The sequence below is a fragment of the Protopterus annectens genome, chromosome 2.part2 (assembly GCF_019279795.1).
Source record: "Protopterus annectens isolate FY-2018-M chromosome 2.part2, PAN1.0, whole genome shotgun sequence".
NCBI classification, from domain to species: domain Eukaryota; kingdom Metazoa; phylum Chordata; order Ceratodontiformes; family Protopteridae; genus Protopterus; species Protopterus annectens.
The window spans coordinates 690313971-690331849 of record NC_056730.1 but is presented as its reverse complement, the minus strand read 5'-3'; the positions used below and the strand labels follow the sequence as shown (position 1 = coordinate 690331849).

At 38.8% G+C, this 17879-nt stretch overlaps 1 protein-coding gene across 1 annotated transcript in view; it reads left to right on the top strand.

Moving 5' to 3' along the window:
- The first annotated feature begins 13961 nt into the window (after nucleotides 1-13961).
- The window catches only part of LOC122795767 (DELTA-thalatoxin-Avl1a-like), a 93532-nt gene continuing 89614 nt past the window's right edge, over nucleotides 13962-17879 (top strand). Inside the window, exon 1 of the mRNA XM_044064089.1 lies at nucleotides 13962-14032. The gene's annotated coding sequence lies outside the window, so the exon portion shown is untranslated. The remainder of the gene's footprint in view (nucleotides 14033-17879) is intronic.

Genomic DNA, 17879 nt, shown 5'->3' with positions numbered 1-17879 from the left:
CAGAATGTAGAAAAAAACACCGGTAGGCTCACCACAGCAAAAGTCCTGTTGAAAAACGAAAATCCACTGCTTCAAAAATTAAGGTCTCTTTATTAAAACACTGCAGACAAAAAAGATAAGTGCTTTCGCGTGTTGTAACACACGCTTCTTCAGTTTTCCATTAACATATTTTTTTTGGATAATAGGAAGAGGGAAATTCATGTCTGGCATTACTGAGTGGCTGCAACAGTGAATGATTTATCAACATATCATTTTTTTTACAAGGGACAGGGAAAAGCATGAGGCAAAATCAGGGATATTCTGTGAAGTCAAGGTCAGTGAGAGACATGCATTACTCCTGACCACTGCTAAACAGCAGTCACTGATCTGGAGAGGCAGTACTAGTGTCACACAATGTACTGCTATTTGCTGAAACCAGTGTACAACTAGTGCTGTTCTTATGATTGTGTTTGTGCAGTGGTGGTGGGGGAGAAGACTGCAGTGCAACAGTAACAAGATGGCTATAAATTATTTCACTTTCTCTCATAACCGTTATTGGCACTATCATTATGTTTGTGTATGTGGAAATTGTTACTTGTTAATTTGCCTTAATTCCTTTCATTTGTCATCACAAACATAGAACTTGCTCACGATAGGTGTCTATTTTTGGTAGTTTTGCAGGAAGAGGAGGTGTGTAAAAGCAACTGCTCATTGCCACAGTAGCATGGTGAGTAGCAGTGCCATTTCTTAGTGCTTTACACTGGAAACTTCTTGTGTGTGTGTGTGTGTGTGTGTGTGTGTGTGTGTGTGTGTGTGTGTGTGTGTGTTCATGGGTGTATAAATGGATATTAGAGTGTATTACACCTCTTAGTACTGACAACATTTAGAATTTTGCATAGCTGTAGAAGTCAATTTTGCACACACATCTCTTTTGCATGACACAGCTGATAGTATGGCTGACATGCAGTCAGATTTCTCTTGTGGCATGTGCTTACAATACACTTGTGTGTAGGTTGTTTAAGTATATAGGTAGGGAGTTTGAATGCAGGAATGACTGTCATCTGTGGTAGTGAGTTTCTTTCACTTACTGTGCAGAACAGGCTGCAAATATACATATATATATATATATATATATATATATATATATATATATATATATATATATATATATATATACACACACACACACACACACACATATATATATATATATATATAGAGAGAGAGAGAGAGAGAGAGAGAGAGATGAGGTATATCTATACAATGTGTTCGGCAGCCACTTTTTAGAAGAAAATGAAAGTAGTATATAATGGTGATGTCATTCTTTGAAATTTGCAGTGTCACAGGCATCAAATAAATCTGTAGTTGCCCCTGTGTTTCATCAAACCTTCATTAGCTTGTGATGTTAACTATATAATTAAAGTTCCAACATCACTGCTTATAGCTGATGTACATGTCCTTAACAGTGTTGTCATCCAAATGTGCTATGTTCAGGTGTAGATGTTTCCTGTTATAAGAGTTTATTCCACATTTCCTTTGGAAAGGATGTATTGAAAACTGATGCTGTCATTTAAATAGATTGTCATTATATCACAATTGCAGTGAAACACCTCCTTGGGACTGAGGACACAAGATGATACATTCTATGTTGTTGCCTAATTAAGGTATGTTTTCCAATATTAGATTATTGAACATAATTGTTGTTCTACCATCACAGTGACAACAGCAGGTGGCTACATGTGTGTTTGGGTATACCTAGCATCAGGCAATGTTCTTTGACATATAACAAGACTCTTTCTAAGTAATTACAGGGACACATAGTCATTGATTCATACACATGATGCAATGCTTTCATATAGCCATGCATATGACATTTGGTGATGCACTTTACCATGGGGTATTCACTGATACTACTGTGGTGTTGATTTTGTCAGTGCTTAGGCAAGTGTTGCAGACCAGCACTGAGTGATTGTAAACATTTGTGTCCTTAACTGTTCTGCAAGGAAGACATTTCTCTCCCAATTATTCTTTGTACACATAGAGTGACAGAGGACATCCCTATCTACTTTTTGCAGATTGAAATTTATGAGCAGATAAATTATAGCTGATTGAATGAATTCACATAGCTGTGATAACAATTCCACTGTGGCAAATGGGATTAATAGCTGTCTTGGTATTTGAATGAGTTGTACACCAGTTATACCTCTCAATTCTCCAGATACTTACAGGATGCAAAGATTTTTCCTTATTCTTTTAGTCTGTTCCTCATAAAAATTGTGGTTTTCTGGAAAATCATTGAAGACTGAAGTCAGTGAGTACTGACACACATTTACGTTGTAGATATCATATCCTTCAGAAAATGCATGCTGACAGAAGACCTTTCATTCCAGCCATTTTCTAAGTTTATAAGAACAATAGTTGAAATTTGCCCTTATTTGCTGACCTGTGTCCCCTCATTATTTTTGGCTTTGTCCAGATTTCTTGTGCTATGAGGTTGAGAGGTATGGCCCAGCTTAACGTTCAATTTGAGCATTGGGATTTATTATGTATGAACATACTGATGACACGTAACAATGATTATATCACATCAGTGTCATCTCTTGATATGTTACACAAACACATACATGAACTTAGCTTTGGATTTCCTGAAATTGCACATTTGTTCTGCCAATTTAATGGTGAGAGCAGTACCAATGCACCTGCATTGAGTATTGCGGTATACACGTGTGTGCTCCAGTTCTTGGATGGCATGTGCAGACATACAGAAAAGCCGTCCTTGACCACAGAACATTGATACAGGACTGATCACATGTGAGTGCACAGGAGCATGCCCATTTAATTGTCATCAATCTGACATGCTAATATGATATTCATTTCCAGGTATCCTTTCTTAATTCACACATTTATTTCATTTGTTTATCATAATACCATTGCTACCTCCTGCAGCAGATGTCAAAAATACACAGCTCTGGGGAATACATTGCATCATGATATAAGGTTTGCCTCTGTTGTTGTTTTTTGGTACAATAACTGTATCAGGCAGGGGTGCCTTACGTATGAGTATTACGTGTATCACACTCTACTCCCACATTTGTAACACAACACACACCTGCATATGGGATGCATAACTATTATAATATTGAGGTGCATAATTCCTCTTCAGGGGTGATCTTCCTTTTACATGTGCTCAGCCTCTTTCTGTGTAGCTCAGTGTTAATACACATCTCAGTGTTGATATTGGTGGCATGGGTTACATTTTTGCAAAAGGGAATTGTGGCTTCCTATTTTCCAACATTATATGGACATAATGCACACTGTGCAGATATCCCATTATGTGTGTACTGTCCTTGCTAACTGTCATCTCAACTCAGCATGTCAATGACATTCATATGTCATGTAATTTCCCTCTGATACAATGAGATTTTGTGTAACTGCCACATCAAATAATGCCATGTCTGCTTTTATTTATGTTCATTGTCACAGGAATTGTGACCACCATTATTTATTCTCTGTTACAAAGTTGTCTTTATGGCATAAGCACCTTCAGATCACTAATCATAGCAGAATTTGAGCATTTACTCTCCCCTCTTCTGTACATCTGTATACATCTCTTTGATTTCTATGCATTCATCCTCGGTACACTTCTCTTGTCTGGTAACCCATGTATTGTAGTTCTCTTGCCGTTTCATATCCCCTGTTAGTTATTTTCATATTCATATGTTACATTTATGTGTACAGTACACTCAGCAACATGCATGTGGGATTAGCTTTGCTGTTCATCTTGTTAACATTTAAACATCATGTAGGCTTTGTGCAAAGCCTACACAAATTTTCATGAATCTCAGGGAAGGCTTGCAGCAGCAATGTCTAAGTGATAGAAGACTTGAAAATCAACGAAAACTAGAATTCATGAAGATAATATGAATGGAAATAAACATTTTAAGAGCCTTACTATATTTTAAATTCAATAAGCAGATAGATGGAAGGTAGAAATCAGCCAGTGGCAGACATCTGTAGTATTAATGAACCTGTTGTTAAGCTGTCTGAAGCAAGGCAGCATTAGAGAACATATATTGCAATAGGAGAACTAATTTTGAAGCTTCTAGCAAACTGCTTGTTGGTTTATCAGTGTCAGTAGCAGATGATGGAAACCATTTTCAGTGCTGCGAATCCAGGCAAAATTGTTATTAATTTTTTATATCATGTTGAACCGTGTACCCATTTGATAAAATGATTGCAGTGGGGGCACATTGTTACTGTATTTTATTGCTGTAGTTGCAGCATTTACGTTTGTATGGATGGATGGATGGAAGCACTTATTGTATTTATTCCAGCTGGTAATGAGGTGCTTATTTCTGTTCAAATTTTCTTACTACCTTTCTGTTCTTACATCACTGTTCTTACCTACCATTACATCAGTGTTCCTGTAGTCTTTATCCTCAACAGACATTGGTTCAACCCTTTGTGTATAACTAAAGTTCATTTGATCTATTAAGCACTAATCACAAGTTAGGTTACTTCTTTATATACTAAAATAATTTAACAAGATTATGTTGACCTTCTGTTAGGAAATTGTGTGTATGTTCATGTTTAATAATTATCATTTTTAGTATATGCATGAAGTGGATATCCTTTTACTAATGCTTGTTTGAACTTTTATTTTACTGTGAGAAGAAGGATATTCAGGTTATTTGCAGTTACACAAGAAAACTAATAAGCAACTTTATGTAAACAATGTCACTTGCAAAAAAATCTGGCATAGTTTACAGACAAGTTTGATGCTGCTATGTTACAGGTATTGTGACATCGAATGACAGTTTCAGACAAAAGAAGGGAATGTCATTTTACTAATGCTCTTTTGAGCTTTTTGTTGATGAGAGTAAAAGGACCCAACTTATTAAGAAAGAAGTTATGCAATGAATGTATTCAGCAGTCTTATGAAAATAAATGCAAAAGCAAAAAAAAAAAAAAAATGGCACAGTTTACTGACAGGTTGAGTGCTATTTACAGACAGTATGGCATTATAGGAGAGCTTCACATAAATGTCACATGTTTCCCATCAAAATGTACTTCTTTCCTTTTCTGCATAACACTAGGGTGTGACTTATGCCAAAAATACTCGCATTTTGTTTTTAAGATGAGTTCAGGATTTGCAACTTATGTTACTTGCTTTTAAAACAATGAGTCCAGAATTTAGAAAACATTTTTGTTGGGGCAATGTTCTTAAACATGTCCACAATTGCACTGCACAGACAGCATCTTCTCTACAGTATCTAGCAAGGGACTGCACAACAAATCCTAATATGTACTCTGACTATAAATGATCACGTCCTGTATTATTTATGTAGTGGAATGGTTTTATGTTCCATCAGAGCTGGAAAGAGATTGTCAGAGTGTTTAACCATGCAAATAAAGGAAAACTAAAGTGGATAACAACTTCATATATAATGCTTTATCATGCAAGACACATAATCCTTAATTATGGTTCTGATTGGTTACAAAACATAAGGTTTTCACAGTTTGCATATATCATTATGTGAGCAATACTTAGCTGGTTAACTTCACAGCAAAAACTATAAACTATCAGGATAGACCAAAGAGTGCAAAACTGTAACCTGCATGATGTCTTTATTCTTTCTATAAAATTTGATGAGCAAATTAAAAACCCACGGTAGCTTTTTTTCTTTGTTCCAGGACAAATTCACAACATGTAAAAAGATTTAGTAGGTAGTTCCTTCTGGCTCAAACAGATGTTCCTGGGGCTCACACCATATCTGTAACAATTGTCAGGGAAATATTTCATATAATGGTGAATTAAGTATGCTTTAGGCAATCAGCAATTTTTAACTACAGGTCCCCCATATGCACATACACATGGAAGATGTGAGATACTCAGTGTTTGAAATGACTATGTCCACTCTGTCAGAAGAATGATGGCAGCCCAGTGTGCACAGCTGCTTGCATTGATGATGGGAAACATGGTAGAGCAAAGCACATTGACAATAGCTCAGTGCAGATGACCAGTAGCAGGGACGGACTTCAAACTGGCCTTGTACAAGTGTGTTCACTATGCATGAACTCTCAGGCAAACATGAGCATAGTGGCATGGATTATGGGTGATATGGCATTGTGTTATAACTGTAACTCACAAACAGCCATGCTGAACCATCTGATTAGCATTAAGTATGGTACTAGGAGGACACCTTTAGAGGATAAGAGCTGTGGTTGTCATATACTGAATACTTCTATGAGGAGCATCATAGGGATTATAAATAGTGCATAGCAGAGTGCCTTGCTACAATGACAGACTGACAGCAGACAGGACTAACAGTATTGCACCTCAGGACTACAGTGAACACACAAGGGGTTATGGAAGCAACATGTCAGTCACTGAGAAGGGAGTTAATGGGTTTATGCAGCATAAGATGTGACATGGACTGATATGCAGTGGAGGTACAATAACAGGGTACATAGTACAGGGAGGAGGATGTAACATGGACTGACATGCAGTGGAGGTGCACTAAGATGGTACATAGTACAGGGTAAGATGTGACATGTACTGAAACACAGTGGAGGTACACTAACAGGGTACATAGTACAGGGTAAGGCAGGTTGCAGTCCTGCTGAGGAGCACACTAACAGACTAAAAGACTACAAGGCAGGATAAGTTTTCTTTCTTGCTTGGGGACAATGAATACAGTACAATGTAGGTAAGGTAGCAATCCAGCTGGGGGTAAGTTACCCTAGCGGGAAATAAAGAATGGGGAATGACAGGTGGTAGGTCTGCAAGGGGGAATATTATGGGGAACAGGGAATAAGATCAGGCAGGAGAACTATCCTGCCGTATGGGGTTTGTGCCAGCAAACACTTTACACATAGACTACAAAATATGCTATGGAGACTATGAGGCCTGCATTCCAATGGACTCAGCTGATGCCATCAACACAGTGTCATCATATCCCATGCTTTTAGTAACATGCCCATTGCTGTCACAATGTGGAACACTGTCCAGGTGTTGGAAGCATAGCAGTATGCAGGACTGTAGGAAATGAGTGGTGAGTGGTGTGATGCCCGTGCACTGGCCCAGTAATCAAGGAGCCTCAATCCTCACCACTAGCACCAGTGATGGGGTGTGCACATTGGGAAGGATAACAAGTAGACACACAGTAAAATAAAATTTCCCTTAAGAGCACACAGAGATCACAGCCAGTCTGGGACTGGTTTCTCTCTTTCTTTCCATATCCCCAATAAGACTCCCCACTGGCACAGCTATAGGGTTCATATCCCACCTGAGTAGGCAAGCCAAAACCTCCAGTACCCTCTCTGTCCAACCAGTGCTTTGTGTCCCTGCCCAAGTAGCTGACACACACGCACTTTAAGATTTGGTTTATATCCAAACACACAGACACTCTTGGGAAAGGTTGGCACAGGTTCTCCAGCTATACCCCCTCCTGCCAGGCTATAAGGTAGTAATCACTGCCACCACCTACTCTTATCAGCTACTAATAAGGCCCTTCCCAAAGGGTGACCAATTTCACTGTGTAATATTACTGTTATCCAAATAGTAAGTGGGACCCAAGGCTAAAGTTATTGGAGTGGCTTGGTCAGTATCTCCAAATACATGCAATGTACTCTAAGAGCTTAAATTATCTCTACACAAAACAGCCAAAGTTGAAAGGATTAAACATATTTAATAATAAATAATAAAAACTTAAGACAAATCTTATTACTTCGACACAATGACAGTTCAGAGAGCACATAAAAATGCTTTAAACCAATACTGTAGGATAGTCTGACACAAAGATAGAAAACAGCTAGACTAATCTGGTTAAATTTCTATCTAACTCTAAGAGAAATACAAAGATCTAAGATCTTACTTACAGAGCAAAGGCAGAGTGCTGGTGAATGTTGTCAGGTTCAGACAATATCCCAAATGCTCTTTCTCTCTGGGAAAGTCTTAAATTAATAACACAGTACTGCTGAGTCATTTCAGATTGCATCATTTTTAACAGTTCTGATTTAGTAATCTACACCTGCAGGAAGCCAGAGCAATAAAACATTTTACATGTTAAACCTTTGTAATTACCTCTTAAATTAAAATGATAGAAAGAATTTCTTAGTCCAGACATCCTGTCTCTGAGCTGGAGATCAAACAGTCATAAAATGCTTGACTTATCAGCTTTCTTCCAGCAGGGTGCACTGTGGTTACATTTTTGAAGCTCAGTACAACATATAGTTTAATCCTAACATAAAGTTCTTTTTACATTTGTAGAACAAGCTTGTGGATTACATTAATATATACAATGACATAGAATTAATTACAAAATTCTATCTAGCTAGGCTGGCAGCCTTCACAAGTGGAACTATTTATACAATACACACTATATCCACAAGTGAACAGATATTGTCATGTGACCAAAGGGAAGTCAAAGGCTGCAAAACTTGCTACATTAGAGAAGTATGTACTACAGGAGGCCTTATACAAATATATTAGTTTTATTCTTGAGAGGGGAAAGGCAGATGTGTGCATGTTTGAGAGGGACTGGTGTAGGATTCTAATGGCAGTCATAGTAGAATAGCAGTGGAAATGCATTGCTGGATGACCAGTATGATACTGCATGCAAAAAGCAAATATAGGAAATTGCCAGAGACAGGCTGGCCAGAGGGGATGGACCGTCAACTCAGATGAGCCTGATGCAGGTGGAGGAATGCATGGTATCCTTGTAGACAGAAGTTATAGAACAGGTATACCTAGCAGTGGTATGGATTTGTTGGGGGGGTTAGGCTGGTGACTACCACATGGGTGTCTCTATGAGACATACCAAGTTACTAGGCACATGCTCTAGAACTGTAGGACTCTGCCGCACTGACTTAACTGCTGTGGTTATATAGAAATAACCACACATCTGCCTATTACAGCAGGGCTCCAACAGAGACAACCAACACCACAAGGTAAGTGTATGCCTAAGGATTATCAGGTCAGGTAGCATGTTGCAATGTGTACATGATGGTGGGAGTGACAACTCTTTGTCAACACTGCCAGAAGTACATATTGGTTGATACATATGCAGAACACATTTTATTTTACAGACATTTTTTGGATGATTTTTTTTTGATTTGGAAGGGTATATGAGATGAGTTGGTTAAGTTTATAGAAGAGATTAATGCTAGTACTACATTTCTGAGATTTACCGCTGAGTATTCCAAGGTAGAAATTAGTTACTTAGATGTACTTGTCAGAGTTTCAAGCAGTGAACAGATGGATACTTCACTATACAGGATACCTTGTTAAAGGAACAACTTTTTACACTGAACAATCATGCACCCTAAATATGTATATGATAACATAATACAGGGGCAAGGACTTAGAGTCTCCATGGTGAATGCCAGTGATGGCAATTTTATGGCTGAAATGAAGGATCTGGAGAATTAGTTTTGTGGATAGGGGCTATAAGAGATGTAATGTACAACAAGTATTGAATAAAGTCTCTGATGTTAGAGAAGGTAGAGCCAGGCCCATCTTTTCTTTTAACCCACCTTCTATTCATCCTAAGAGACTGAGTGATGGTAAATGCAGGGTACCGGTGACATATTCTTACACTACAGGGTATGTCTTGGATATTATAAGGAAGCACTGGCCCATTATAACAATGAATAATGATCTTAAAAAGATAGTGGGTGAACAACCTAACTTTATCTTTAAGAAGAAATTATTTTTAAAACAGATGCTTTGTTATCCAAAACAGTTTATTGATGATAAAACCACTAGGAACAAAATGGGTTCCACTTATTAAAGAACTAGACCATGTCATACTTGTAAGTGCTGCAGTTATATTGACACTACTGGCATATTTATATATGCAGATCTGGGTAAACAGTATGTGTCTGATGTTCAAGCTACTTGTGCCTCTTCTCTTGTGGTTTATTTAGCATGCTGCACTACCTGCATGAAGTGTTATGTAGGCAAGACCAATAGACAGTTGAAGCAATGTATAGTAGAACACTTAAGACATATTAATAACGGTACTGAGTGCAGTGCTCTTTCTAAACATGTGAAGCTCACCTCACACACACATTGTTTTAAGTTTCAGGTTATAGCACAGGTAGCAGCTACTAAGAGGTTGGGTCATATTAAGAATGCTACTGAAAGCTTAGAGAGTAAGTGGATAGCTAGGCTAAGGGCTGATTATGGTTCAGGACTAAATGATAAAGTCCCCCTTAAACCTGTGTTACAGACACGCTCACTTTTTAGATGAGCTTTAAATACACTTATGTGCATTAGCTAATTTTAAGTTTATGTCTTATTTTTACATTTTTATTACATTTATTGTTTGTATTTTTTAATACATAATTGCTTAATTGGTTGATTTGCTAGTTAGATTGCTCTATAAATTGCTGTGTGTGTGACTGCATTTTTATACTGACATCTGAAGAAGCAGCAAGAGCTGTGAAAGCACTTATGTTTTTTTAAAATAAAAGATTGTTCATTTTATGTTGAGATCCTGGTGTCATCTCATCATTCTACTTTTTTCGTCTGCCAGAAGTATGTTATCTTTCTGAATTTAGAGTTTCCACTGTGGGAAGTTCCATCACAACAGGTAAGGACATGCCTGATGTCAGGATGTCACCAGTGACTGAAGATGATGCCACCATGGGCATGGCACAATCCAAAGGTACAGTGGCTCTGTCAGTGATGTTGACATTGAGGTCTCCATCCCATCAATCACTGCCAATATAATGGAGGAAGGCAGAGAGTGGTGCCACCTTTAAGGTGCATGCTGAGCATAAGAGAATAGTGTGTATGAGTCTATCATGTCCATAATGCTGAAACTTTCATGGAAATAGCTGCCATCCTTAGCGTTGGTCAGCAGATGTGCAGGTCAGTGATCTAGGCATAGACGGGTGCTATTTTGTGCCAGAGATACTGAGTATGCTGAATGGCATACTTGACTGCTGCAATGATTGTGACATTTTGCAAGGGCAACCAAGTGATGTGGCACATAGTACATGGTGCAGACATGCCCACTATCATCAGTGGCTGCATGGTGGCATTCATGAATACATGAGTGAAGATGCAGACCAGTGTCACTGTAGCTATGCAAGCAGCCATATGTGGATTAAATGGCTGCCACATGCTGTTCTAGAGACAATATCAGTGCTTTCAGCTTCTCTGGTTACCTATAGCCTTAGGGTTGTACAGTCCCACAGTCATGGCTGACATGGTTCTAGCTCCATTGCAAGTATACCCCACCAGCCCAGTTGGTCTAGGTTCTGTAGTTGCACATCATCATTCTCCCCAGTTAACTATGGACTGTAATGCTTCATGACCAGCTGGGTTATGAGCACTAATAATGTACTACTTCTACACATGGAAGGAGGTAAACAGCAGGATTTCTGCTCATACTCATGAAGTATTACACCTTCCATTAAATTGGATGCCTCTGTTCTTGCTACTGTAGGGATAAGCAGAGCACATAGAGAGCTTCCACCTCCTGCCAGCTTCATTCCCTATCTAGAAGATGTGATCCCTGACTGCATCAATCTTCTAACCGTGTAGAGGACTACTGTATCCACCACCTTGATCCCTTGCACTGATGTAAACATTGTGGTCCTCTGCCACTGTGCCCAATTCCACCTCTGAAAATGGTGATGACCATGCCTTCCTCACCATGCAGACCTGTGTGGCTAATGTAATGTCTAAATTATAGCATGGACAGACGATATTCTGTGCTGCTTAGCTTTGGTGTATTATTGTATGATTCCATTTTTTTTTATGTTATCTTTGTAAACCCCATAGTCGTATATAATGTGCCACCTCTTTGCCAGTACCACAGTATTTTGCACCCAAGTGAGTCTTGCATAGGGTACTACTACATTAAGTTTCTCTGAAGACTCCTCACTGAATTCCAAATTTGTTGCTGCAAACAGTCTGTCTGGTAGTTGTATGCTTTTCCATGTTGGCGTTGGCGTGGATTTTGGTAATTCAATAAACAAGTTTGGACTATACTCATCTTTCCTCCTACTGCGCTTTTCTTTTTAGTTGTATGGTTTTCCATGTTATGATTGCTTACATAGAACCTTGTGCAGCATGGTGCTGACCACAAATATTATGATGCAGGTCTTCAAAGCATGCTGAGGTGTGCCATCATATGTATTCAGGCAATAGAAGTGGGCCTTCAGGAATTCAGACGTGCCCAACAGTGTTACATAACTTTGCAGGGCAGTGCAGTGTTGTATACCATCACCATCATGGTTTTCAAGCTGTAAATAGAGGTCACAAGCCACAATTCCAAAGTTTATCATGCATCACCTGCAGCACACAAAAGTGGACACAATTATGAATGGTCTGCTGCCCTCATTCACAGAAACAGATTATCAGGGACTCTGTGCATTTCAATGTATGCACCTACCATCTAGATAGCCCTGTGGATACAATACCTTGTGGACTGAACATCATCTGGCAGATGATGGAGTGAAAGTCCTTCCAGTTGATGAATCATAAGGGCTTTGATAGCAGTGTGGGCATAGTCAGTGGCCTCAGGAACCTTGGGGAAATGGACTATGTCAGGCAATGTCCACATGGCTGTAGTTCTCTCTACTGTTGTCAATGCAAACTAAATATATGTGCCACATGCTACAGAACCTTATCAAAGAACTGGTACAAGATTTGCAAGGCTGCTTCCTGTAAAACTCCCTACTGTTTCCCTGACAGATTCTGAAATGTCCTTGCAGCAAAGACTGGTAATGCTACACAGGCTTCAGTATTGACTAGGATAGGCATTTTAAACATCCATTGTGATTACATGTGAAGGCAGCATATGTTTACTAACTCCTGCATGGTATCTCTGCCCACAATCAGAGGTCAGCAATGTCCCAATTGTGAAGGTGATGGTACATTAACCATTGCTGGACCATCTGAGACACAAATGGAGGCAATTATGCATGACATCAAGGAGACTGGTTCCAAGAGCTACTAAATGATGTTGTTCAGCTCATACTGCATCATATCACAGGTAGTACACCAAGAAATCCTCATGTATACAACAGATGATGTCTTCCGCCCATTTTGCTAATGTTATACATTTCTGGTTAGCTCCACTATGTTTGATTTTATCATCTGCATATACAGTTGCTCTCATTAGCATGATGACATGTTTGTATGAACTTATGTGGTCATTTGCACGCAGTCCTTACTGCATTATTTCTTTCAATCTCCCCCTCTTTGCACACCGCCACACTTCTTGCTACTTCATGTACTAGAGTGCAATATTTACTTCTGTGGTATGGACAAAATGCATCTTTACACTGTTGCTATCACCTGACATTATTTTAACATAGCTGAGTATTTGTATAACATTGTTGCAGTTCACAAATGCAGAAGTTGGTTTAAGTTGTTGACATTTAGTTTAAATGATTGTAAGTCAATTTTGACTTCTTCCATATATGTAGGTCACACTCGTGTTTTATTTACTAGCACTTGATTTTTTCCGTGAACTCTTTTCTTAAAAAATATGAGCAACGCAGTGGCATATACATATAATAAGCAAACAGTATGTCAAAAGAATATATAGCCCAACTGAAAATACATTTTAGATACACACAACGGGCTAAAGGTAAAGTCTTAGAAGAGTAAGAGTAATTCACATATTAACATGCATTATTAACAGTACAGTATTTTCAGTAACAAGAAGTTATTAAAAAATATTTCAGAGGTGCATTAAGACTTAAAACATGTTGCTGGGATATTCATAAAAATGTATTTTATTCATTAATACTATAATGTTATGAGGAATGTTAAACTAAATTACTAACTTGGGTTGTTTTAACATTTTCTTTGCATATGACTTAATTATACATGTCACTATAAAATTCTATAGTCCAGAAATTTGCTGTGACCATATAAATTATGCAATTTTTTTCTTGCATAATGCTAAGAGGATGTTTAAAACTCGTTACAGGTTTAACAGGTTTAGAGGAGTCATGACAGACTATAAATTCAAGTTACCTGGGCTGAAAGTGTGCTACTTCTGACATCTCAGACTGCAGTTATCAGGTATGTGGTTATTTTCCATAAGTAATAATATAGCTGTGTTATGAAACTTAATAGTCTGACAAAATACTTCTCAGATTGAATAGGATAAGTAATTATTTTGATGTGGTGCTTATTTTTTGTAAAAGTCCTGTATAATCACTTTCTCTGATAGTAGTTTATACTCTTTCTACTGGCTACTTGCCTACATTATGGGAACCTGATTATTTGTAAATTTTCAGTAAGAAAAGGAAAACTTAAATGCATATTCGGGGCAGGCATTTTCTATATCATCTATCCACGTGACTTTCTTTCATATAAAGAAACAGTAGTCATACTTGTGTAAAAATATAATCTAGACATGTCTGGAGAATTTATAGATTTATGCACGTTCTGATGTCTGTTTAAATGTCAGTGATATGAGTGACATATGATAATGAACACACTATGGTCTATTATCAGCAAAATGTGTCCTGAGTTGTAAAGTATGCAAGTATAACAATGCATGAAGTCTGTTTGGCTGTAACATGGCTGCTCTGATTTTTGTCTCAGTAATGAGTATTCTTTCAGCAAATAATTCACCATATTAGTGATGTTGATTTACAAGTTTTTTGCAAACAAGCCTGAAAAATGTTCAAAATGGCAAGTATGAATGGTATTATTCAATACATCACCAATAAATCTGAAAGTAGAAATTAATGTTTGTAAAGTTTGCACAGTTTAGCATTTGCACAGAGCATCATTTGATTGCTAGATTAATCCTACTTTTTTAAGTTAAAGATACTAACAACAGTCTTCATGTCTTTGGCAGGCTCAGAGTCACTAACTTCCATTTATTCCTCTTTACAATGTAGTTCATAATCCCTGTATAATCCTAAGTAAATGTTAAACTAACTGGCCTAAAAAGGGTCCTTTTCCACACCCTTGTTCACACCCTTGTTCTCCCCCTCCCCCTTCCCTGTTTATTACCTTAAGCCAATCCCAGAGTTAATAAATATTACCTGTGGCAGGCACCATTTTTAAAATTACAACCACCCTTTGTCACTATCATATGTTCATCTATCAGTTTACTCTGTTACCTGATTGTTTCCAGACCCCGCATAAGAGCAACTAACAGGGTCTCTACCTGCTTTGCTCCCAACCCTGTCCCCTATTCCCTCCCGCCCCCAGTGGTCCTACCTTTATTACACTCACAAACTCCTCCCATCTTTCCAATAGTCAACCACAGTGCTAATCCAACACTACCTCCTCCATTTTCCCACTATCACACCTCCTCAACTAACATGTACATGCATACCTTACCTATGCTCATTGCATGCACTCTCCTTGCATATCTTACATCCTACCAAAGCTTCATCATTCCCCCACTCAGCCACTACCACTGTACTACTGCTCACACCAACACTCAAGTCTCACCCTCACTCAGCTCTCCTCCCACCAACTCAAGAACCATCCCTATGCACCTCCCGCATATTCTACCAACTATATTAGTCAAACATAAAGCATCCCTACAACTTAACATAGTAAGCCTCCCACCATACCTATTACCCACAGAGCACAATCATAAAGTTTCCCTAATAAACAAACACATTCAAAAACTGAGAAAACTAATAACCTCATGCATATCAAAACTAGCCCTAAGTGGAGACATCCACCCAACCCTGGCCCTACCATCTCCAACCCCAATCCTCATAATCAGACTAGAAACCACAACTTCTCCCATATCACAGCCAATAGAAAGCCGAGTTCCTTCTACTAAGCCTAAATATTAGAAGTATATCCAACAAAGTCCATGAACTCCATGCCACCATAGACTTGTACTCCCCAGATATAGTCATCCTGACAGAAACCTGGCTAAAACCTCACATTACCAGTGAGCAAATACTCCCTACAGGTTACGGCATACTAAGAGTAGACCAGCTAAACAAAAAAGGAGGTGGTGTAGCTATAATATTTAAACAGCATCTAAACATCCAGATCTTAAAATCATCAGCTCCATAAATAGGCAATGAAGAAATAATATATACCAACCTCAAAATAAACCAAAACAAAACCATCAACATAATTGGATGCTACTTCCCACCTGGCCAAAACATCCCTCCACTAGAAAACCTCCTCAGCTGGTCTACCCACCATCTCCCACAAGAAACTATCATTATAGGTGATTTCAATATTGACTGGCAGTCCTGTTCTGGCAACAATCCAACCCATCATATAAACCTTCATGGCTTCACCCAACTAGTCCAGTCGCCAACCACTCACATTCATCTCATCCCTCAATGAATGTAACTGGCATCCCCTAAAGTACCTCAGTCTTGATGACGCAGTTGAATTTTTTAATACCACCTTCCTGAGCATCCTTAATTACCATGCCCCATAAGACTTTCCAGAACGAAAGCACAACCCTCCCCATGGCTACAGAAAACCACTGTCAGAAATGAAAAACAGGGATAAAGCCTGGGAGCACTGGCGCAAAACCAAAACCCCCTCGACTAGACAGAAATTCCTAGAACTACGCAGTAGAGTTAAAAAGTTAATAAAACAAGATAAATTCCAATACTACCAGTCTGCCATAGACTCCTCCCAACACAGCCCCAAACAATTCTGGTCCCCCATAAACTCCATCCTCCACCCAGGTAAAGTCAGTACCCGTCCTCCTAACATCCCTCACTCCTCCAAAAATATTGCTACCTCATTCAACACACACTTCACACAAACCATATGATCACCAGCTAAACAACACAACCCCCTCCCCTCCAACCCACACCTTCAACTAGTAATCTCCCCACTGCCTTCTCTTTTTCTCCTGTACCTACCTCCAACATAAAAAAACTCTTAACTAAACTTAAGCCCACCAAATTAGCAGCATACAACCTCCCAAGTGAATACCTACAAATCACAGCTGATGCTCTGCCCTACCCAGTAGCCCTCTTGATTAACCTATCTCTGTCAGAAAGTTACGTTCCCACACTGTAGAAAGTATCACATATAATTCCCCTGCACAAAGGTGGCCTCTCCACAGAACTAACCAATTACCGCCCCATAGCTATTTTCTCTCCACTCTCCAAAATACTAGAGAGATGCATACATTCTCAGCTCTCAGACTGCATCCTTACTAACAACCTCCTTTCCAATACTCAGCATGGCTTCCGACCAAACCATAGCACCACCACTGCCTTACTCTCCTTTACTAACACTATCCTTCAGCATAAAAACAATGGCTATCTCTCCTCTGCTACTTCCCTAGACCTATCTAAAGCATTTGACATGGTCCCACACAAACAACTCATCTCTGTCCTCAATAACCTATCTTTCTCTCAATCAGCCACCAACTGGTTTCAGAGTTACCTATCTGACTGCTAACAATCCATTGTATGGCAGAATGACATATCTCACCAACTACCTGTCACCATAGGGGTTCCCCAAGGATCCATCCTTGAACCCCTACTCTTCTCTGTTTTCACCAATAATCTAGCCTATGCCACCAAACATGGCACACTCATACAATACGCAGATGACTCAACCATCATCTGCTCAGCCCAGTCCCTACCCAAATTGCAAAAAGTCACACAGGAAGACTTTTCCTCTGCTGAAACTTGGTTATCCGATGCCCAATTAATACTCAACCCAAACAAAACTAAACTACTCATCTTCCAACCCACCAAACATACTCTAAACAACTCTCACTTTAACATCACAGCAAAAAACAACACCACTATATACCCAACTGAACACACCAAATTGCTAGGTGTGGAAATAGACAATAAACTAAAATTTGACATGCACATATCCATGACCACAAAAAAACAAGTTTACAAAAATCTAGGAGCATTATACAGAAATAAGCAACTTCTCACCAAAGCAGCAAAGA